Below are 23,596 nucleotides of genomic sequence, written 5' to 3'. Positions count from 1 at the left end.
GCTTTCAAGCCTCTTACAAGCTCCATGCTTCTTGCAAGCTCACTTTGTTTAATCTTATGTTTCATGTATTAATCACTTTGTTTAATCTTATTTTTTGTAGGTCTTTCACTCATCCTCTCCTTGGTCTTCAGAAAAGAGCTAAGCCCTCTAGGTTTATTGTACCCTTGGGTTTCGGGTTTAGGTGTAGTTTAGGCTTCCAAGCTCTAGCATAGGATCGTAAGCTTTATGCATAGGCTTGCATAAAGCTTGAAAGCTCTATGCATAGTCCTAGATCTTCATGCATAGGCTTGTAATGTCTATGCATACGCTTGTAAGCTTTATGCATAGGCTTGTAAGCTTAATGCAGAGGCTTACATAAAGCTCTATGCATCGGCTTAGAGCTTCATGCATAAGCTTGGAAGCTCTATGCATAGGTTTTCAAGGTTTGTGTAAAGATCTATGTGTAAGCTTGCAACATTTGTGCATAGACTTGCAAGCTTCATGCATAGGCTTGCATAAAGCTTCTTGCATGCGACTCAATAAAATAATTTCTCTACATTATGTTACAAGTATTTGGAATCTCATCATTAACCAAAGGATGATAAAGACAGGGAGAATGAACTGGAAAGAATTTAGTGATGATGATGAGAACCCGAATGGTTGTACATGATGTGGAGATATTGTTTATGAGTGTATGCAAGAAGCTTGCACGAAGCTTGCATAAAGCTTTATGTGTACACCATAAGGTAATTTTGGCATAGGGCCATTAAGCTTAATGCACAAGCCATATGCTTAAAGCTTAATACATAAGTCATATGTAGTAATGTAGTAATACATAAGCTCTATGCATCCATCAATGTTTAATTCATTAATGCTTACTCAATGTAATGCGTTTGTGCAAGTTTACTATTAATGGCTAGACCTAAAATGTTAATGAAGATAAACAATAACATGTTATTTTTGCTCATGTATCAAAATGATAAAGATGCATACAATAGTGCTCTTTGCAAAAAGTAGTATGTCGTACTTTTTTTTGGGGTGTACAAGAGCGTGGTGATTGCACTTAAGAAAAAATTAACAAAGCCCAAGATAAGATTTCCGAAGCAATCACAAAGTGGATTCAGAATTGTCTTATCTCTTGCATACAAGAAACAACAGCTCATTGTGCTAAGCACGTAGATTTAGTGCAACGAGCTCAACAAAATGTACTTTAGGATTTAGGTGTAATGTATTTAAAATCTATAATATAATCCATGATATTTTTGGCTAATTGTAATTATTTTATTTATGTTTTAAGTGTTTAAGTGTTCTAAATGCCATTAACTCGTGTTTACATAATGTGATTACAAAAAATGGAGACATGATGGGAGAGATTTGTGGGGACACATGTATGTCCCCACAAATCTCTCCCTTTTTGTCTCCATTTTTTTTAAAGATAGTATGCGACTATAGATGCACACGGCAATATACATTGTTATGAGCACTACTATACATACGATTATTGATGTTGTGCATGTGGTTATTGATGCTATTCTAGCCGTGTTCTCTGGTAGCCACGTCAGTAGGTGCGTCGATAGTCGCGTGATTTTTTTTCCATTTACATATCCTTTGAAATTTCCACGGCTCTTCATGCATTTGTGCTCCTATTTTTTTGTATTTCATGTTGTCAAGATTATGGATTTTTTTTGGATGGAATGCTTAAGAAAATGGTGTACACCATCTCAAGCCTCACTACCTTTTTTGTTGCCATAATGAAGTGTAGATGTTGTAAATTTGAGATGTTAGCAAACAATCCACCTAGAAACATACATGATTGAGCAATTGCAATTATTGCATTAAGACAATATATTCTCCACACATTCCTCTCAAACTTCATGGGTGGATAATGGTGCTAATGAGAAAGGAAGATCTGCCCATACAAGTGAGCACGGTGCCCTATTCCGTGACTTCACGAACAAGGTATCCTCTTTTGGAGATTAGACCCAATAAATTCATCCTTTTGTTGAAGCATGAGTTATTTTGTAATCCCATAAATGAACCTACAATTTGGCATACGTCGGAGCAAAGTGGAAGGTGTCTTGAAATCCCCGTCAAACAAAAAACAAAGTGACATTAAAATTAAATTTATGGATTTGATCTCACATCAAAGAATGATTGAACTTCTGATGTGGCTTTACCTTTTGATGTGGATTCATTAAGGATCCTGATTAGAGATGGAGGAGACTCATGAGACATATCATGTGAGTCATTACTGAACTCCATTGCAGATCTTAGATTTTTTATCTTATCCTTCTTGGCATCCTTCTTAATATTGTTTAAGAGATTTTCTTGCTTGTTTCTCGTATTTAACTTTTTCTTGGGAAAAATTGGTACATAATATGATGAGTCAAGTTCTATGTCCTTGTCCTTTGCATCCTTGTGACATTTATTTTTCTTTTGCAGTGGTCTTTTAGGAGGAGGTGTCTTTTTTAAAGGTGGAATTTTCTCCTTCTTTTTGAAATCCACTTTTACTTTATTGATGTTATTCTTAACCATGTGTTCTACATATTAAAAAGCACAAAATTTATATAAATATGATTGAGTTAAGCATTTTTTGCATATAATGAAAAAGTATCTAATCATGTAGTTAGCTAATAGAATCAAGTAAAGTTTTTTATATTCTGGCCATTGTAAAGTTCCTTTTCCTCCTTTAGAAACTCTATATCTTGATAATCTAGAAACCATGGGATTTCCTCCATGATAAGGGGGATCTTTCCACTATCTAACCCTTGCTGTGGATAGATTGATTTAGCAAGTAGTAGCAGAGCGCCACTCAACAATAATTAGAGGTAGTATCTCTATCTTCTCCTCGTCGAACAAGAACAAAAACCACCTATGATAATTATAGAAATATAAAAGTTAAATAACTATTTAACAACAAACCTAAAGTTTTTCAAGTGCTCAAAGTATTTACTTGTAAACCAGATGGCGTATTATATAGGCCAAAAAGGCATCTTTGTCTTAGTAAGCCTAGGTGACAATTTACTGGTGAAACGCACGAGTAATATGTCTCTTTTGGAAATGTTCAAAGAAGTTAGCTGGTCCATCAAACATATACATGGTTGATTGAAATGGACCTATGGCCACCTCTTCTAAAATTTCAAGGGATCTCACTTGCCATTTCCTAATAAGAAAATCATGCAACATAGTCACACCATTCCTTGATTCTATTAGTTGACTATATAATCATGTAGTCAGATAATAGAGTCACGTAAAGTTTTTTAAATTCTCACCATTGTAAAGTTCCTTCTCCTCCAGTGAAAATTATACATCCTAATAATCTAGAAACCATGGGATTGCCTCTGTGGGGGATCTTTTCTTTGTCTAACCATTTTCGTGTGGATAGAGTGATTTGCCACTCCACAATAACTAGAGGTAGTATCTCTATCTCCTCCTTGTCTAATAGGAACCAAAAATACCTATAATAATTTTAGAAATATAAAAGTTAAATAACTTTTTAATCCTACCAACTAGAAACCAAAAGTTTTGCAAGTGCTCAAAATATTTATCTATGAACAAGACGACATAGCGTATAGTCCAAAAAAGGTATCTTTGTCTTAGTGAGCCTAGGTGACAAATTTTTGGACCACTCTTGAAAAGCACGAGTGATGTGTCTCTTTTACAAATCTTCAAAGAAGTTAGCTAGTCGAATCAGACATCCATATGGTTGATTGAAATGGCCATATGGCCACCTCTTCCAAAATTCCAATGGCTCTCTCACTTGCCATTTCCTAATAAGAAAATCACAACATAGTAATGATAGTCCTTATCACCTCCTTCAAAACTAGATGAAGCCATAACCATAGAGTTCATAAGGACTCTTTGCAATATGAAGCTATAAGGGGAGAGTGGTGTGGGATGTGTCTAGAAGAAGACTATTGAAACATGGCAATCTCTACTATTTTTATAACTTTAGGAATAAAAATTCTTTTTTGAGCACTCAGAATTCTTATTTTAAGCATAATAATAACTACTTTAAGCAAAATTGTTATTACTTTAATGTCTCGGCCATAAAATCTTTCTTTCACTCACTCTCTCTCTCTCTCTCTCTCTCTCTCTCTCTCTCTCTCTCTCTCTCTCTCTCTCTCTCTCTCGTGTTGTTTAGATCTCACTCCAATTGCAACGTCTCTCTCCAAAATCTATGCCATGGAAGAAGAAAAAAATAAAGCCATTGTCATAATATGAGTGAACAACATTAATCTCTAAAAAAAGCCATTGTCATAATATGAGTGAACAACATTAATCTCTAAAATCAATATATTTTGGGCCTTAAAAGCTACTAAAATAAATGAGTACGGATGCCACACTCCCTGGTGGAAGAAGGAAGGTTGTATGGGGTAGGGACCTCTACCAAATGGTGCAAGTGCGGGTGAAAAAATTGTCCTTTTGCAAGATCAGGTTGTGGTGCCATGAGGGAACTGTAAATGAACCTACGGGGGATGTATGTGGCATGACATGTCGATATTGGGGCTCCATTGGAACATTTTTACATGAGCAAGTAGCTCCCCACTCATTTTGTGGATTGAAAGCCATAGTAAGTATTGGGACCCAAGAGATGCACATCCCTCTAGTAGAGGCTAACTCTAGGGGAAGGAGTTCTACATACTTGAGGACTCTATATCAGCCAACTACTTGGCAATAGTTGATTCTTCATCCAAAACCAATAGCCATCTTAGACAGCTCAAAGGTCTTCCAACTCTGAAGAATGTGATAGATTTATGTAGCCCCTTTTAAGATAACAAACATACCAATGCATCAGGTTCATGTAGTCTTACAAGAGTACAAGGTAAGAGCGTTTTCAAAAGCTATATATAGCTAGCCCTAACTCAATTTAGGTCTTGCCTATATATATGTGACTTGTGACTAATATGATTAATTCTTGTGGAGCGTATCTGGTGTCTCTTGTCTCGTCTCTCTCTCCCTCTCTCAACATGGTATCAGAGCGATTCTAATCATAAGGGAAGAATCTACATCTTCTTGTCCAATTTATGATTATGATTTCATGTCTTAGAAGATTGATCTTTGGTAACAGTTTTGTGTAGGTTTGATTGGTTCTTTGATTATATGTTGCCTACATGACTTTATAGCTCCACTTGTTGTAATTAGAATTGTTTCTTAATCATGTCCTTAAAACCAAAACCACGTGCTTGTGTGTAGATGGTACAGTGCTGGTGCGTAGATGGTACACTGCTGTGGTGAATCCTATCAAAACGGTTTGTTAATTAGAGTTCTGAGTCAAAAGTTAGGAAAGTTCAGGCAAACTGCATCCAGTAAAACATGTTCTTTGTGTGAGCAAATAGGTAGTTATCTCTAGAGTCGTAAGCAAGATTTGATCGTCAAAGCTTTCTGTGAAAGCTTCAGATGGATGCTTACTATACAAGCTACAATTAGATACAAAACTTGCTATGCAAGGTGCGTCATAACGTGGTGCTTTTTCTTAATACGGTGCTTTTTCTTATTATTATTTTTGTCTTTTATGGACCTCTAAGTTTGCTTACATGCATGAGACACGGGTCTCCAATTTTAGACTTCTAATTTCGGTTCACGTTCTATGCTTTACACGATCACTTTATGCTCGTCGTCGGGTGCATGCCTAGTTTGGCTACGTTTCTCATATCTCGTACATGGTGTGCAAGTTCTGTGATCTTATCTTGTACGTTTTCTCACAACCTGACATGGCAAACACCATACTTGTTAATGGATTTCCTTTTGGGCAGTGTTGTGTTCCTCTTTTCCAAGGCCAAGGATTTCCTGGTTGGAAATACAAGATGCTATTAATTTTGGAAGGAGACGAATTGGCAGATATTGTTCTTGGTATTCTTGCATGCCCTCCTCAACCTATTGATCCACTTCAGAATGATGTTATTATTATCGAAGGTCCTAGTTTTGAATAGTGGAAAATTGATCATGCACAATAGATTTGTCATGATAAGGTTGCTCATCGGTATATACTTTGTGCCCTTAACGATTCACTCATGCTAGATGTGTATCCATTATCCACGTCATATGCTATGTGGGGCACGTACATCCATGTCTAGTCACATTGAATCATTGAAAGGTATTATGAATCAACTTTCTGCTGTAGGGGATCCTATTCCTTGAACTCAATTGGTTACACACCTTCTTGATACGGTGAAGGATCCTTTGTATGATAATATTGTCACTATATTATCTAAGATGGATGGAATTGACTTTGAGCATACATGTATTTCTTTGATTGAATATTCTCAATGTCATGATCGTCAGACGACGTCGGTAACTCATGAAATGGTCAAGATTGCCCAAGAGTACACAGAATTAGAGACAGCCTTTGCTGTCGGGGGCAGACGTCCATTTCAACAACGCCCTTCTTCCTCCTCCCAATTTACATCTCGTGGCTTCCAAAGAGGAGGTAATTCTTCTCGTGTGAGATTTCCTCAAAAGCGTTGTTCTTATTTGTGACAAAACTGGTCACTTGCTATCTGAATGTTGGGCACAAGAGTACAATGAAGAACACGGTATTACAAATAAGTAACCTCGTTTATCAAGGGGTTCTTCCTCTTCTACAACCTATGAATATTGTGAGAGCACAAGGCATTTATCTAGTCGATGCTTCAAGAGGCATTATGATGAAGCTCGAAATCAAGCTTATGCTACTCAACAAAATCCTCATGATGAAGACAATGTTCATCAAGAGGCTAATTTGGTTCATTATAATGTCTCTCCAGAAAAGGTACTACATGTTCATGATGGTTCTCTCTTTATTGTCAATTCTGATGCTACTGGCAACATGACGTATCAATTTCAATGGTTACACAATTATCATCCAATTCCTATCAAGAAAGTGGTTTATCTTGCTGATAATACAACTTGCCAAGTAATGGGTATTGGCGACTTTTATTTGGGAACTTCTTCCTCAACCAAAATACTACGAGGAGTTTTTGGCATCCTATTTTTGTAAGCATGGGTGCGTCTAGCTCTTGAAGGATGACTTTCTATTTATGCCTCCCCTCTAATGATATCTTACTCAACTCCTCGCCCCGATCTTTTGATAATTAATCGTGTACCTTAGTAGCCTCAAGGTATCTCATCCACTGGGCATTTGTGGGTCTTCTTCGTAATAGGGAATTTTGTGTGGCTATATATTGTTTTTATCTCCGCCATTGTCTGAGGAATTGAGCACTAGTATGGCTTCGTGCCACAATACCTTCTGTACTTTATGTATGCCCTCTTGATTCGTCATCCATGGTCTTCCAATTAACCATACAGATAGAGGTTGTAGGGACAATTCCAGATTCCAAATATTGGGTTTACCTAGGTTGTATTACATCCATGGTGGTAGCCAACACATGCATCTAGTTTTCACTGAAGTTTGGAGGAGGTAGTGATGCATACATTTTCATTTTCTCTTTATCCTTGGATTCCCCCTCTGCGTGTTGGCATATCTGTATGGACGTGGTTCATTCCGTTGTGACCGAATCGCTACCAAACAGTAAACAGCTGCCCTTCCATGGGGTGTACCTTCCATGTTCTCAGATCAATCTTCAAGATTTGCGAATCCTTATGTACATACACGTCATACAAGGCCCAATCATGTACCAATTTGGATTCCCTCATGAAGGGTCTCCCCAATATTGAATCCCAATGGATCTTGAAGATGTTCCATCCACAATTTTAAATCTGCTTTTTTTTAGATTAGGTTTCCCCGAGTTTTCCTAGCGAACGTTTGGTAATGATGCTAACCCCCACTGGACCATCCAAGATAGCCAATGCCTGGTACCCATTATGATGAATCAAAATGGTAGCGTTCCTGTCGTTGCTTTCATATAGGTTAACTGGTATCTTAACGACTCAGGTTTCCCTTATATGATTCAAGGTTCATTTTGCCACGATTGGCAAAGTCTCATCTACAACATTTGTTGGCCTTAGACCGCACTCTACCCATTCCTTTACAACTATCCATAGGGTTGGTGAATTGTGTAACAGTTACCCTAATGGCATTTGGACACGCATGGATAGCATAGCCATGAACTCCCTATATATTTAGGTTCTCTTGAGGAGAGAGGTCTCTTCCCATGTAGGTGTCTCGTATTCTACCACATGGAAGGAATGCATGGACTCCCCTAACCCATTTTCTTCAAACATTCTGGACAGTGTGTCTTCTTGTTGTTGGGACTCCTCTTCTGTTCCTTTTAGAATTGGGGATGGCACGTCCAATACCCTATCTCGATTTGGCTCGTTTCTTGGTGGGTATACTGTATCCCTTACCTTGTCGGCCCTTAGCTTGGCATCATGAAGCCGTTGGTATGCTTGGACTAAGGCCTTGGCATGTTCAAGCTTTCTTATTTCTTTGTCGGCATTGAGATATTCATCGACCCCCTTAGGAGTCGTTGGTTGCTCTCCTTGCTTCCCTTGGTCTGATCCTCTATGATTAATCTCTTGACCCCCTTCATCCTTCAATTGGGTCGATCCAGTATCAATTGTATCTTCTTTGGATCCATCTTGGATTGTGACTCGTGTCTTACCCTTACCTACTTTTTTAACTCTTCTTCTTCTTCAACCAGTTCTGGGAATAGTCACATCCGCTCGATTTCTTCCCTTGTCTTCTAGTTGAGCTTGAGCTCTTATCGGACATTGAGCGGTGTGATCTTCCCATATTGTACACTAATGGTCCAGATGGCGGTCTGATTGGTAGTAGAAGCAGGGCTACTTGCTTGATATGGACAATCTTTGATCAAATGATCAATTCCACATTTAGTACAGGTGAGCAGCACTGGCATGTCATTGGGCGAAACCGTAACTTTTTGTGGTTGATGTGTATGACTCATATTCTTGTTTGGGCAATCGGCTACTCGATGTGGTCCTCTATAGCCAAAGCATTATAGCGGTCCCCTTATCAAATTCGAGTTCATGTCCTTGGCCTTCCATTGTACCGTGGTTTGAACACAAGTACTGGCGTGTTATTCTGTAGGGACGTAGTATTCCGGTGTAGCTTGAGCCTTATCCTCGTAATACTCTCCACTAAGCTCTATTTCCCACATCATATCAACATCTTCTAGTAACTCTTCAATCAACACTTGATTGATCTTAGCCTGTGGTGGTTGTGGCGGTAGAACTGGTGGCAGCAAAGGTGAAGCGTCTTGAACCCAGAACATCCCCCCCTAGGTAAGTAGGGAGAGTTGGGTTGTCCTGCAGTATAGCAATGATATGTAGTACAAGTGGCGCCGGTAAAGCCAATGGGGCTCTAAGTGCTGGTAGCTGTGTAACATTTTGAAACCTTGGATATCTACACATTAAAGTGTGATGATTTCCTAATTTTACACAGTGAGCACAATAGAGTAATGGCCTCACTCTTAACTGTGCAATGATATGTAGTACAGGTGGCGCCGGTAAAGCCAATGGGGCTCTAAGTGCTGGTAGCTGTGTAACATTTTGAAACCTTGGATATCTACACATTAAAGTGTGATGATTTCCTAATTTTACACAGTGAGCACAATAGAGTAATGGCCTCACTCTTAACTGTGCACACTTGGTGGTGGTGTGATTTAATCTACACATAGAGCACCACACCAATTCCTTGCGGGGGTAAAGGTGATTATGCCCATGCCCAAATGTTTCTCTTCCCTCCTTGACTTTCAAATTTTCTAGTATGGCATTACTGAGCTCATCCACCATCATGTTTCTGACTTGCTTGCTTCGGAGTTCAATTTCTTGGTGGCTCAAGACATGTGAAGTTGTAGTTGCTGAAGATGTTTTAACATCTTCTGGTTGTGGCAATTCTAACATTTTGTCTTCATATTCGATTGCCAATGTGCAGCATGCATCAAGAGTAGCAAGTCAAGCTAATACCAAGGTAATCATGCATTTTATGGTCTCCAACCCCCCTACGAAAACAAGGCAAAAAGTGATCATCAGGCTCGGGGGGGTCACTATATGTAAAATATCCCTATCGCGTGCGTTCAAGGCCTATATTTTAAATCCCTTATTTGTGAATTTTTTAATCTATATAATATCCCCTTTTCTTTATGAATCTGTAAATTTTTTTGAAAAAATTTTAAATCATACCCTTATGTAAATATATTTCTGTAAGTTTCATAAATTAAAATTATGCTTCTGTTGAACACACGTGATATTCACATTTTTTTGTGAGTGACCCCCCCAAGTCATCAGGTAACCTTTCTTGAAGCTTGCACCTTGAATTTAAGTGCTTTAGAGATGAGAAACATAGTTTCTCATCAACTCTTATTCCTTTTGTTTAATATTATGTAATTGTGCCACAGGGCTCCACCTATCACCACTATGGGCAAAATTGGACACAAAACATTCTTTAGCCTTGTGAAGTTAACCTTATCCTCAGGCTTAAGAGTTTGGAACCACTGATGAGCTTTTCCTTCCAAGGTCAGTGAAAAGGCATGTATTATTGTCACATCACTCACCGGCAGGTTTCACATGTGGATTCAAAAATCTCTACATGGATTGGATCCCCGTTTTCTGAGAGAACTTTTGGACAAGTTTTGAAATGATATGTGGTTTCATCCGGGAAGGTGGGGATTCTAGAGTAGTACCAAGTTCTCTGCCGCCATATTCAGTAGGTTCGCCCTTGTGGCTACATTAAGGTCCATGATTGGATCTATCCTAGGCACTTGGGAAATTGCTCCCCCCTTCCTAGGCCACGTCCCCTACCTGTATTGACTCTTCTAGGTATTTTGGGTCAATGGGATGGTCTAGCCGTGGTATCTTGGAATGACTCCCCATTCATCGCCTCCATACATCTTTGCAGAATCCATTAGGGCCAAAAACGTCTCAAAATGGGCTGTGTAAGGAATTCGCTAACTTGCTAATTAGTAGAACGTTGACGGTCAAAACGGCTCTAAATTTGGCCGTTTTGGATATTTAAAGCGTATCTATGTGATTGAACACATATCTAAGTACATATTTTAAAATCTAAAAAAATATATCGTTTTCATGCTACTCTTTAATGGCTCGTCTCGAAATTTGTCCTCTTTTAGTGACTTCGCAGCAAATACTTATTTCTCTTACTTTTGAATGACCATTCCCTCCGAACACGCTCTCATCCATTCTCCAAAAAATTTCACAAGCTTATTCTTAGTTTCACTCCTCTGCTTCTCTAAGAATTTCACAAGCTACATCTCATTCTCATTCTTCTGCGTCTCTCATCTTCTAATAGCTCTGCTAATATTTTTAGCTCTGTTAGTAATGAGTGATACATCTAATCATAAGTTTCATTTGAATATCAAGCTCAATCAAGAGTATGCAACTACATGGAGTGTCTACCAAAGACCCCTTTCATGTGCGAATGAAGCTCAACATCTTCGCAACGAAGGAAAGAAGCATATTGACCTATGGACAGATGGAAGTCTATATCCACCGGATCCCAGAACAGGAAGGTATCCTTATTTTCACACACCACATGATTTGATTAGATTTGTTGGTGATGGGGTGGATGGCTTACTTGGTTATAGTTCAAGACTATCTCAATCACATATTAATTATCCAGAATATATTACATATCTTCAAAATACTTTATCTTTGAATGCAACAAAAATTACAGAACTTGAAAACAAAATAGTGTCTTTGAAACAAGAAAATGATCCATTGAAAACCTTAAAAGAAACTCCAATAGGGTTAAGAGCACGAGTAAAACAAATGCGGGATGTAGTTACTTGACAGAGAGATCTGGACAAAGGAAAAAAAGGTTAAAACTTGTAAGAGATCATGTTACTACCCTTCTAGGATTTGACATGTCTAATGCTTAGGAAAGGGTAAGATTTTTGAATGAGCTTATGAATAGGTCGGATATCTTGAAACTTTTGAAACTTCCTGAAAATCAAACTAAAAAAAAACTAGTCTTTCAACATCTACTAAAAGATATGGACTTATTGGTCCAGCCTTCCCAAATGCAAGAAGTTTGTGACACAGTGGGAGTGAGTAGAAAGGGATACAGAGCCATCTCTAAAACCTTGTTCAGGGTCCTTAAGTATTACAAAATCAAAGCTTTTGGGTTGCCTAGACCTCACAATGTTGAAAAATATAGAACTCTGTTAAATCAGGAAATTTCCAAACATTTATTTCTATATTGAGGGAACAATGCCATATGAGAGACAAAAAAAAATCATCTTTTGAATACAACGTTTATAATAATATTTGGATGAACATTAGAAAAGTCCAATCTTTTATGGTGGGATATTACAACATTCGAGAAATAGATTGTGAAGGAAAACTTGTATTTGTTATAAAATTAGATGAAGCTCAAATCCAAAAATGTCAAAAAATGGAAAGAATATCTATATCCCTAATGAATAAAGCATTGGACTATAGTCAAGGTAAGCTTGATTCTCCATACCACAAAACTCAATCAAAAATGGAGCTATGGTGGATTGGATCAGCTCGTGCCAGTAGAGAGTCATGAAACATTAAAGTGGCTCTTTTCACATACAGACATTCCTTCAGTTATTCAGAGCCAAAATGCAAGTGAACACCTTCATGTAGACGACATAGGTGATTTCATTGTGGAATGGCATTTGAGTGCCGACCTCAAGGCGTTGAAGTGTATGTTTGGTGTATGTGGAGGAGCAAATACCAAATATCCATGTCTTTATTGCATGGCAAGCACAGGGACAAGAGAATGGCTTGCAGAAAATGAGATTGGAAAACCACCATCCAGAAATAATGTGAATGTTGTCGATTATCTAACTTCTGTTAAAATTTGGGATCCAATTCTACCAATACATTTAAAAAATGTACATATATGTACATTGCATGCAGAGATAAGAATCTTGGACAAATTGCTCCGACTTCATATGGACTATGCATATTCTATTAAGCCGACTAAACTTGCAAATGAGTGCATAGAAAAATGCGAAGCCTTGCTCTCTCAAATGGGTTTCCATGGTGGCGAAGTGCATCTTAAAAAAGTTCCGGTTCTTTCTAGAGGTACAGGTGATGTTCTGCAAGATGTTTCAATGGGAGGAGCAAAAGCAAGAAGATTTTTGAGCAACCATGACACCAAACAAGTCAATGCAATGTGGAACTGCTGGAAACATCTATGTGTCATTACCACAAATGTCAAAAGTAGACCAGATGTAGCCAACAAACGTATGGAAGTTTGGAAAAAACTCGACAATTTTTTCAAAGTCCTAAGACAACAAGTTGGTTCAAATACTTATGCAGATGATTTCAAAAAAGCAATAAAGCTTTTAATAAAAGCTATCATAGATGCCTGGGGAGAAAAAGACATAACTTATTACTTGGTGAGTGTTCAGAATTATCAAAACAGTTAAAATTAAAGTGTAATTTCTTGAATTTACTAACAAAGAATTATCTTTGTAGCATATTCTTTACTTGCATGGACCATATTTTGCTACAGAAGGACCCCTTGCAACATGGAACACACAAGGAATGGAAAAGTCTCACTATCAAGCGAGAACTTCCTTTTTCAGATGTACCAGAAGAGGAGGTGGTCAAAGAAGAAGCAATGCACTTAAAGAATTATTCAATTGGTTCTACAGGAGGCAATTACAAAGGATGAGATCAAAGAACCCGCAATCTGAAACTACACAAACACCTCAAGATAGAGACTAATGATTTACTAACACATTTGTACCTCTTGCAAAATATTTGCTGAATTATAATCAGTCCTTGCAAAATATTGTGTGTACATTAGTTTTTGATTCTCTTGGGACTATTTGGCATGTCACCTCTGGTATCTCAAAAATTTTCTCCTTCTATAACCTCCAAGAAGATTGATATCTGACTCCTCAGCTCCAGCTGCATAGCTAGAGTACCAAAGAAAGTATCCTGCTCTTGAGTCATTGAAACCTGCAGCATATCCAAAGATTCTAAGAGCAGAAGCTCTCTCTAGAAGCAAGACCTTGTTAGCATTTATTTGAAGGGGAGTGTATCCCATGAACCTTGACAACACCTTCAAGGCAAATATTGGCAACTCAGCATCTTCAGAGAAGTTCATGTGGAATGCACAGAACACAGCCTTATCCAATGTAGGTAAGTAGTGCATGAGAGCAGATGAAGGCCTTCTTGACCTAGTCTCTATAGCTTTCACTCTGCTGCCTTTAGCTCTTCCTAGAAAATCATCCTTATCAAAGCAATTCAATCTGCAAGACAAAAACCTCACTTTAAAAAAATTACAATCACAATAACATTTTGCAAAAGATTAAAAGGAAACTACCTTCTGCAACTCATCCTCACTTACTACTTTGTCTTTCATCAAGTTGCATGAGCCAACCCTTTCCACTTTATCAGAATCTACCTGAAGCTTGAAATCTCTGCCAAAAGACTCTACACCTAACTCAATAAGCCTGTTCTCAAAATCCTCATCTCTAAGGGAAGGTTTCTCCTCATCCACTCTTTTAAGGCACAAGGCAAGTGCATCAGCAGCAGGGATAAATGAGTGGTCAGATGTTTGCAAATCAAGTGCCAAAAACTCTTCCTTTGACTCTACTTCTGTATCAATAAAGTCTTTGGTCACCTCACAAGCTTCTGAAATTGCTGCAATACAGTAGTCTTCCCTGATATTGAAGAGACATTGAAGATAGGACAAAGGAATAAAATCTTTCTCATTGATATAGAAGAAAGGAAGGCGTGGAACAGTAACAGAGGATTCAGATATGCTTGCTTCCTCTGAGGGCTCTTCAGTAATAGTGAAAGCCGTAAATTCAGCAACATCAAGATTTGCACTTTCTTTCTCCTCAGCTTGAACATCAATTTCTTCCTCTTCTAAAATCTCACTTTTCTCTAGCTTTGAGACTGTGGTGACATTTAAGTATTCTTCCTCCTTCTCTGCATCAATATTTGATTCTTGCTCTTTATCTTGTATTTCTGCTCTAAAAAATAGAAAGAAAAGAAAGGAGACATCTTTGGGGACAAGGTTACAAAGCTTCTTATGAATTGGACAAGAAATGGATGAAGGGCATGTGAAAGAGATTCTATTTGAAAATCTACTGAACCTCTTTGTAACTTTGGCTTTCTCCACTGAAAGAGATTCTATTTGAAAATCTATTGAACCTCTTTGTAACTTTGGCTTTCTCCACTGAACCTCTTTGTAACTTTGGCTTTCTCTCCACTGACAGCTGAGTAAAATCGGTAAGGTGACAAAAATCATTGTCTCCGATATGAAAACAATGACCTTCAATTGACATTTCAAATTGTTTGTACTCCTCTTCAAGAATGTCCTTAAGCTTCATCAAAACATCTGAAAGAACAAACCTTAGATTGAATATCTCCACTGCATCTGCGTATACCTTCATGTCATGACCATCTTGCAAAATAGCATTCAAGAGTCTTTCACTTGGGCTTTCTTCAACAAGTTCATGTCATCCCTCAACACTTTTACTCATTGTGATATTTGAGAAAAATGCTGGAACAATTCTGAAGAAGGCTTGGAAGTCACTATATGGCAAAGCCCGAACTAAGCGAAAATAAGTGGTCTAAAAGTTTTGGAATGCTTCTATCGCTTGGTGCGGGCTTTGGCAATTTGAAGGTTCGAAAAAAAGAGAGAGAGAGTTTTGCAAAATAGAGCTTGGAAGTCACTATATGGCAGAGCCCGACTAATCGAAAATAAGTGGTCCAAAAGTTAAGGAATGCTTCTATCATCTGGTGCGGGCCTTGGCAATTTGAAGGTTCGAAAAAAAACGAGAGAGAGTTTTTGAGAATATCTAATGGAGCACGTGGAGCATGGCAAAAATACCTTAAATAGTGACCGTTTGTGCCACGTGGCAAAAATGATTGCATGACATGTGTATCCAACGGTCCGCTTAGTTCCGCATATGCCTAAATCAAGCCAAATCGCTTAGTTCTGGGTATAGCTCGAATCAAGCGATAGAGCTAATCCAACCAATTTGGATTCGCCCCATCGCTTAGTTCAGGCCAGTGTTAGTTTTTTTATCTCAGCTCACAAATCACCCCGATCGGGTTCTCTTCTTTTTCTTAAACTTCAATGGCAAGGACAAAACAGACTGCAAGGAAAGTCTACGTCCCTTTGGAGACTGAAAAAGCTCAAGACAAACCAGGATCTTCCAAAAAGCCAGTTGTCGATGAAAAACAAGAAAAGCCTCCTCCAAAGCCTCGTGCTAGGGCAACAGCAAGAAAGAGATTAAACTATCAGGTGAAGTCACTAAGAGAGATCAGAGCAGCACAAAAATCTACTAATCTTCTCATCCCTCGACTGCCATTTATGCGGGTTGTCAGGGACATATCAGAAAGGTTAATTGGCAAAATGAAAAATACATATCTTGATAAAGTCCGATGGGAGTCACAGGCCCTTATGTGTCTTCAAGAGGTTGCTGAGGATTTTTTGATCGACTTTATGAATGATGGGATACATTGCTGCTGCATTTGCTCATAGGATCACTCTCATGAGCAAAGATTTTGTGCTTGTGTCTAGACTTAGATACAAGTTTGACAAAGCTTTGGAACCCATTCCAAGTCAAGATATGAGGGCTTTTGAAATTCTAAATATTCCTCCAGCAAGACAACCCGAACAATCAGTTGTTATTGAAGATGTTTCGCATACTTATAGTACAAGAAAAGCTCACGATATTAAAGAAGAAGTGGAGAAAGAGAGAGAGCAGGAGAAGATTACAGAGGATGCCATTGTTTCTCAGCAAGCTGAAATTCTTCATGCATCCAATTCAGAACTTTATCAGAATGTAACAGGTCAAATGGTAGTAGATGTCTCCATGCATGGAGAGGATGAGGTTTATTGTGACATTGCCCCTGAAGACACAAGTATGCTTGTGAATCACAATATTGAGATATGTGACACAGTCCTCTTTATCTGTCTGAGGTTTGTGTGGATTTCCTTTTGCTTTCTTGATGAATTTCTCAGATCCCTTATTTTATTGATATGTTTTGTTTATGTCTCCAGATGTCTTATGAGGGATCTTCCTGACTCAATGGCTATGCAAGTGACCATTCTTGATCCCCTTGTTACACAGTGCCTTTTCAATAGGCAAGGGGATCTTGCAAGTTTTCTTAATGACTTTGATATGCTGACATGCAATTACATTGTATACCCTTATGTTGAAGTGTAAGACTCACACTCAATTATCTTTTGTCCATCATTACAATATTCACAACTAATTGTAGTATTCATCTTATCACAGAGGCCATTGGAGTCTTATTATCTTCAATCTATTGGATAGAGATGTAATCTTTATGAATTCTTTAGCATCCATTCATGGGAGAAGTAAAATGTAAGAATCAACTTTACCATGGTTTATGTTCTAGAGCAATATTTTGTAAGTTTTCAATTGTTTTGTTGACCCTCAATATTTTATGCTTGCAGTGCTGTCAAACTTATCTTGAGTTTCCTAGGTTCCACCTATGAAGACTACAAACTTGAAGATTTTAAGTACTACAATCAGAAAGTTCCTTTGCAGAAAGACTCAACATCTTGTGGATGGATGGTGCCTGCTAATGCTTGGAGATATCTTGAGTCAAGATTTAGAATGACAACACTTACTGTAAGTTCATGTAATGATAGCATTGATTGATTGGGTCAATCCATTTAGTGACTTTCTCATATTAAGAAATTTTATCATTTTCTTTTGCCTTAGTTGCATGAATATCCAGATTCTTAGGTAAGTTGGGTAAGGGAGAAGGCAGTGTCTATGGTTTGGGAAAGATCTATCAATCCAGTTGATCCTGATTCCCCCTTTCCACCTAAGAAAGGAGCCAAGGGTACAACTTCAAAGATAAGAAAAAAGAAGGAGAAGAAAAGCCATGTCAAGGATAGCTCATCCAAAAAGAAAAAGACCTCTGCCAAAGAGAAGAAGGAAAGAAAGAAGAGCCCTACTAAGAGCAAATCTTCCAAGGGGAAAAAGAGCACTACTAAAGAGAAGACCCATTCTAAAGGGAAGATCCCTCAGGCTACAGCGAAAAACCCTAGCCCTCCTGCTAAAGAGAAGAGCCTAGCCCTCCTGCTAAAGAGAAGAGCTCTTCACCAGCTCAAGAGAAGACTCCTATCAAAGAGAAGACCCCTGTCAAGAGAAGACCCCTGTCAAGAGAAAACCCCAATCAAAGAGAAGACCCCTGTCAAAGAGAAGAGTGCTACTAAAGGTCTTCCATTTCACTCACCATTGAAATTTAAAATTCAGAAGCGTCGTTCATCCAACAAAGAAAGTAAGAGGGCAAATGTTGGCTCTCCATTCAATTTCTTTTTCATGTCCCCCAAGAAGACTACCAAGTCTCCAAAGCCAACCTCCAAAGAACCTTCTCCAAAACCAGACCCCACTGCCAAATCTCCCTCGCCAACACCTAAAGATCTCAAAGAAGAGCCCAACTTACCACCAGTTGAGGAATCCACTGCAAAGTCTTCCTTTCCAACACCTCAAGAGCTCAAAACACTGGAACTTGAACCTTAATCAGCCAAATTTGATCAAAGCAAACAGAAGAGAGAAAGATTCTCTAAAGATCCAGGGTCATCCCATGCCAAAAGAAAAGTTGATTTTGTTGAGTGATTCCACAAATTGGCTTTTGTTTTGTTCATTTTGTCCATATGAACACACCCTTTTTGGGACTATATTTTGTACTTAAATTCAGTATCAATAATTTGATATTCAACTGTTAAACCTTGTTTTGTGTTGCGAACAATATGTTGACCATTTTTGTGAAGAAGTCAAGACGAAATTTAGCAGAATATATTGATTACATTATTGGAGAAATCCTTTTCAACTTAACAAACTTGCCCTTACAAGTGGCTCAAATACAACTTTTTTTGGGGGAAGACATGTGATGCATGAGGTTACACTCTCCATCCTTGTACTAACAACAATATCATCTACTTTGAATCTATATTCAGGTGATGTTTCGTCCAGAAACTCAAGCGACTCTCTTACATGTTGTAGTCTCCAGTTTGATGTTACTAAAAGGTTCCTAGGATCTATGAATGGATGGACTATGATGTTAAATTCAAACTCTGGACAATTCTCTTCAGAATCCAAAGGGACCTAACTACCAAGCTTATTTTTCCATCTCCTATAGTCATAGCCCAAAACTAGGGATTGACGACATAGTTGGTATGAGATAGACATAGAATTTGGGCTTACTCTACAACTGATATTGTTACCAATATGAAAAGTTTCCTTGGTACTCCATCCTTCTCCAAGTATAGTGTCCAGATCAGTCATAGATAGTCTTCTATTAAGCCACATTGTTCTTGTCCTCTGCAATTCCATTGTATTGAAACATGCCACAAAGACATGTATAGGTAAGAACCATTGAATTTTTATCCTTCTTGAAATCCTTCCAGGAGACATAGCTTTAAGAATATCATCTTTGATTTTGGATTTGAAGCTTGTTATGGTATTTGGATCAGGAACTTCCCATTCGAGTAACATTAATGTGGGAATAGGTATGTCATATAATTCTCCATGAACACCTTCTCTTGATGGAACCCTGTATTCTGCAAAATACACAAATATATCCACTGATTTGTAAAATGAAGGTGGTTTGTCTGCATACATTACATCTGCAATCCCCTTGTGAATTGCTTTGAATGTGCCACTTAAGCTCTCAACAGACTGCCACTCCATAGCTGTTGATGGAAAGATAACTGAAATTAAACAAACAACAAATATATCAGAAGGAAAAATATTGTGTTGTATTAAATAGATAAAGTTTTGTTAAATTACAATAAGAATGGAGAATTGGATGTTCATCCAAGTTCAACACCATGTCTTTGGCCATGTAGACATGTTGAACTTTTGCAAGCCAGCCATTGTCGGTCACTTTGAAGGCAAGAACACGACCTTTCCAATGGGATTTCACTTCATTTCGCTTGGTTCTTTTCACCCCTTGTGGGCACCTTTGCAAGAGGGAAGCATTGTTACCCAATCATTCACACGAAAAGACATGGGTTTCTAAAAACCATCCTCTCTGGTGTTATGAAAATCACAAGAAGTTATATTATGAGAAGGATGACGTGAGGACGCCATAGAAGCTCACAGATGAGAGAAAAATAGTGAGTCTTTTGAAAATGCAAAGAAAGGAGAATAAGCCATATGCCAAAATGGAGGGAAGGTGGAAAAGGGAATGAGCCATACCAAAATGGAGGGAAGGTGGAAAGTAGACGTTTCAAAAAATAGCGTTGTTTTCAGAGCCTGAAAAGAGAAGATTTCGTATCTTCCTGCTTGATTTTTTGAAATATAAAATGGAACAAGATGTCACTATTTTGGACCCAAACTTTAATGTTAGCCATCGTAAACGTCTAAATTAAGCCGTTTTAGCCGTTCGCCACTAAAATAGAACCGTTAAGAAGACATTTAGAGGAGACAAGAATGCCATACTTTTGTATACGTGTCAATTCACAATTGGACAATTTCTTAATCCTTAGATTAACAAACAACCCTTTTCTAGCCGTTTTTGGCCCTAATGAGGAGTTCCATGTCTTGTAGAAACGTAGGATTATTGATCATCTCCTCAATATCCTTTTTGTTGGTGTAGAGTCAATCCTCTACTTCACCTACCCTGCTAGCCAGGTTACCCTCTTCTTCTATGGTTGTAAACCCCTCCTCCATCCTAGATTCCTCGTTTATGGGTTCCAAGTCTTGCATTTCTCCCTCACTTCTACCCATAACTATTTCTGGTTCCTTCCCTTGTGACTGGAGTGGGTTAAAACTTCTCGTTTCCTTCTTCTCAACTCTCGTCCTCCTACGAGTGTCGAGATCTTGTTTCCTTAGGCTCAATTCTCATAGTTGTTGTTCCACCTTACTCCGTTTAAGGTCTAACTCTACTTCCTTGTGGTGGGGAAGAATATTTGACTTGTCCTAGCCGCACTTTCCATGTCTCATCTTATTCAAGGAGTGTTGATATTCGATAGCCTAGAATTTGATAGTTAGAATGGCACTTCTTGTCGTGGATCGAGTCCAGCACTGGTTGACGGACCCATGCCCACAGATTGTGCTTCTTATTCATGGTCATTTGGAGACCAAAAAATCCCTTTGGCGATATGAATGATACCACTGGACCTGGTTGGGGAGGGTGGTTTCTCCTCTTCCCTAAACCCAACGTATCTCAGCCCTTCTTCCATGGACTCTTCACAACTAGTTTCAGCGGTGGTTAGGTTTCTTAAAACACTCAAGTGTGTGCTTGAAGAATGTCCTGATCCCACACTTCTTTGGTAGGAAGATCTTGGGTGATTCAATGCACTATTGTCGGGTGTAAGATCGTCTCCGATGAGTTTTTCGAATCTTAAGTGCATGTATGCACGATTTGATAAGCTATTTGTCAACCCAATATGATTTTACTTTTGATTCTATCACTCTATTTCAGATGCCATGAAACTGCAGAGAGTGGTTCAGGTCATGAAAGTGCAAGAAATGGTTCACGTTGTGATGAACGTTATCCTGCACTTTCACGTGCTCAATTTTTTTTAACCCTTCAGGTTAGATTCTCTCTTTTTGGTATAAGACGCTTTTGTTAATCGACCCTTGTGGCCTTGGTCTGTCCAATCATTGGTTTTGGCCTACCCACCTTGAATCAGCAAAAAATGTTTCACATCGTGAATTAGTAAGGGTTTCATGACGTGAACAGCTTCAGATTATTTCACATCATGATGAACACCTTCTTGAACTTTCATGTGCTTCAAAATTTTGATAGATTGCAAGGTGTCAGGATAAGGTTTTCTATTTTTGGAAAGGCAATCCTGTGATTTTCGGTGTTAATAGCACTCATTTTGTGAGCGAGTCACGACGTGAAACTACAAGAAATGGTTCACGGCTTGAACGACTCTTCTTTACTCTCATGTATAACTTCCTGCATTGAATTTGGTGACTTTGGGTGTGTAATACTTATCCAATTGATAGCAAATCGACTGTTCCACTCCTAAGGAACCAAATGCAAGTTCTTGGCACAGTCAATGGTCCCTTATGTTTTTTATTTTTATGATTTTTTGAAACAGAAAGAAAACAACACACCAACCTTCTCATTCTCTCTAGTGGTTTTAATGATGCAAATATAAAAATTAACAAGAACAAATAGTGAAGCCTTATCTTAGAACCACTCCACTACAAACACACACAACATCACAACCAATTTCTCTCAATTTTTTCTACCACACACATCTTATCCATTCATTTTCCACACAATGCACTACCAGAATGCAAGGGCAGTAATGAATCCTATGTATTGGGAGCTGAAACTCCAAGAGGTTGAAAGAAACAAAGGTGTTTCCCCGGCAACAGCGCTAAAAATGTTATATGCTACCACACCTCCAAGAGGGAACTCTACGCATTCACCTAATGGGTGAGCAATAGATCACAAACTGTTGTAGGAGGGTACTTATACCAATGTTTCGATCTTGAGTCGCTTGAGGCCTCCAAGCTTGCTTGTTAAGCTTCAAACTCCAAGCTCCACCTCCACACTTTCACCATGGAGTCGCTCACACCCTTGCATAGGGCAATTGCTCTCTCTCTCACTCTCACAAGCATGAACCATACATGTATAAAAGAGGCACAATGCTAGAATGCTCTCACTCCTTCAATCTCTCTTAATACGCAAAGGGAGAACTCTCAATAGCACAAAGGGGATTGTGTCTCTTCATTACGAGAAAATGCCTTATATACAATTGGCCCTTATTCACACTTGGGCGTCCAAAACTTACTTACGAGACCTTGGGTGGTCAATATCTCATAATGTACAACTTTTATAGTGCGGTTTCATGAAACTTATTAATGTCCTCAATTGAGGATCATGTTTGTTAATCCAAAATGGAAGTAACAGGTTCAAAAAATTTTATATGTTCATTTTTTATGTGAAGTGATTCAAGGTATAGAATCAATGATGACCATAAGCAACCATGTGTAGAAATAAGAGCGGATTTATTCAAGTAGACTCCACAAAGATATGGACAAACCAAAGGGACACATTTGTGCTAGCAGAGCATTGTGAGCAAGTCGTCTTTAAGGTGGACCTGAGAGATCACAGGTGGTTGTTTGTAATCCAAATTGATCCACGTAGTAAACAAATATTTGAAGATATGGAAACTTTGGATGAAGTAGACGTTGAGGAACCCAGTCATCAAGAAGCACAAGAAACAGATATTGATAGAGTTGAACAACTAGAAGATGGATCAAATGAAGATATAATATTTCAACAATTACTAGCACTTGAACGAGAAGCAAACACAATAACTAATCCGGAATTTCAAGAAGAGATAGAAGAACAACTTTCAACACAACCACCTCTAATGCCTGAAACAGAAGAGGACAATTCGGAGGCTACACCTATTAACGAAGACGCAGATGGAGAGGTAATTCTAGAAATATATGTATTTAGAGCCATGGATCTAGTTGAGGATGAGAGAGTTGATGATGAGCTATGATATGTTATCTCAATTTTATTTACCAAGAAATACTTGGTTTTGTCAATGTTTTCTTTTTTTGCGCAAATAAAATTTCTAAGAGTTTTAAAATAAAAATTTAAATTTAAATTTAAATTGTGATGACTATTTCGATGCTTATTCCAACACTCATTTCAATGCACATTTTGATTCTCATTTCGATGTTTATATCAATGGTGCATAAACTACCAAGCGTCAGAAATGGGTCATCCTGTAGTAGTT

The sequence above is a fragment of the Cibotium barometz genome, chromosome 47 (genome assembly GCF_041138505.1).
Source record: "Cibotium barometz isolate CiBa-2024 chromosome 47, ASM4113850v1, whole genome shotgun sequence".
Lineage (NCBI taxonomy): Eukaryota > Viridiplantae > Streptophyta > Polypodiopsida > Cyatheales > Cibotiaceae > Cibotium > Cibotium barometz.
This window is presented reverse-complemented; position numbering follows the sequence as displayed.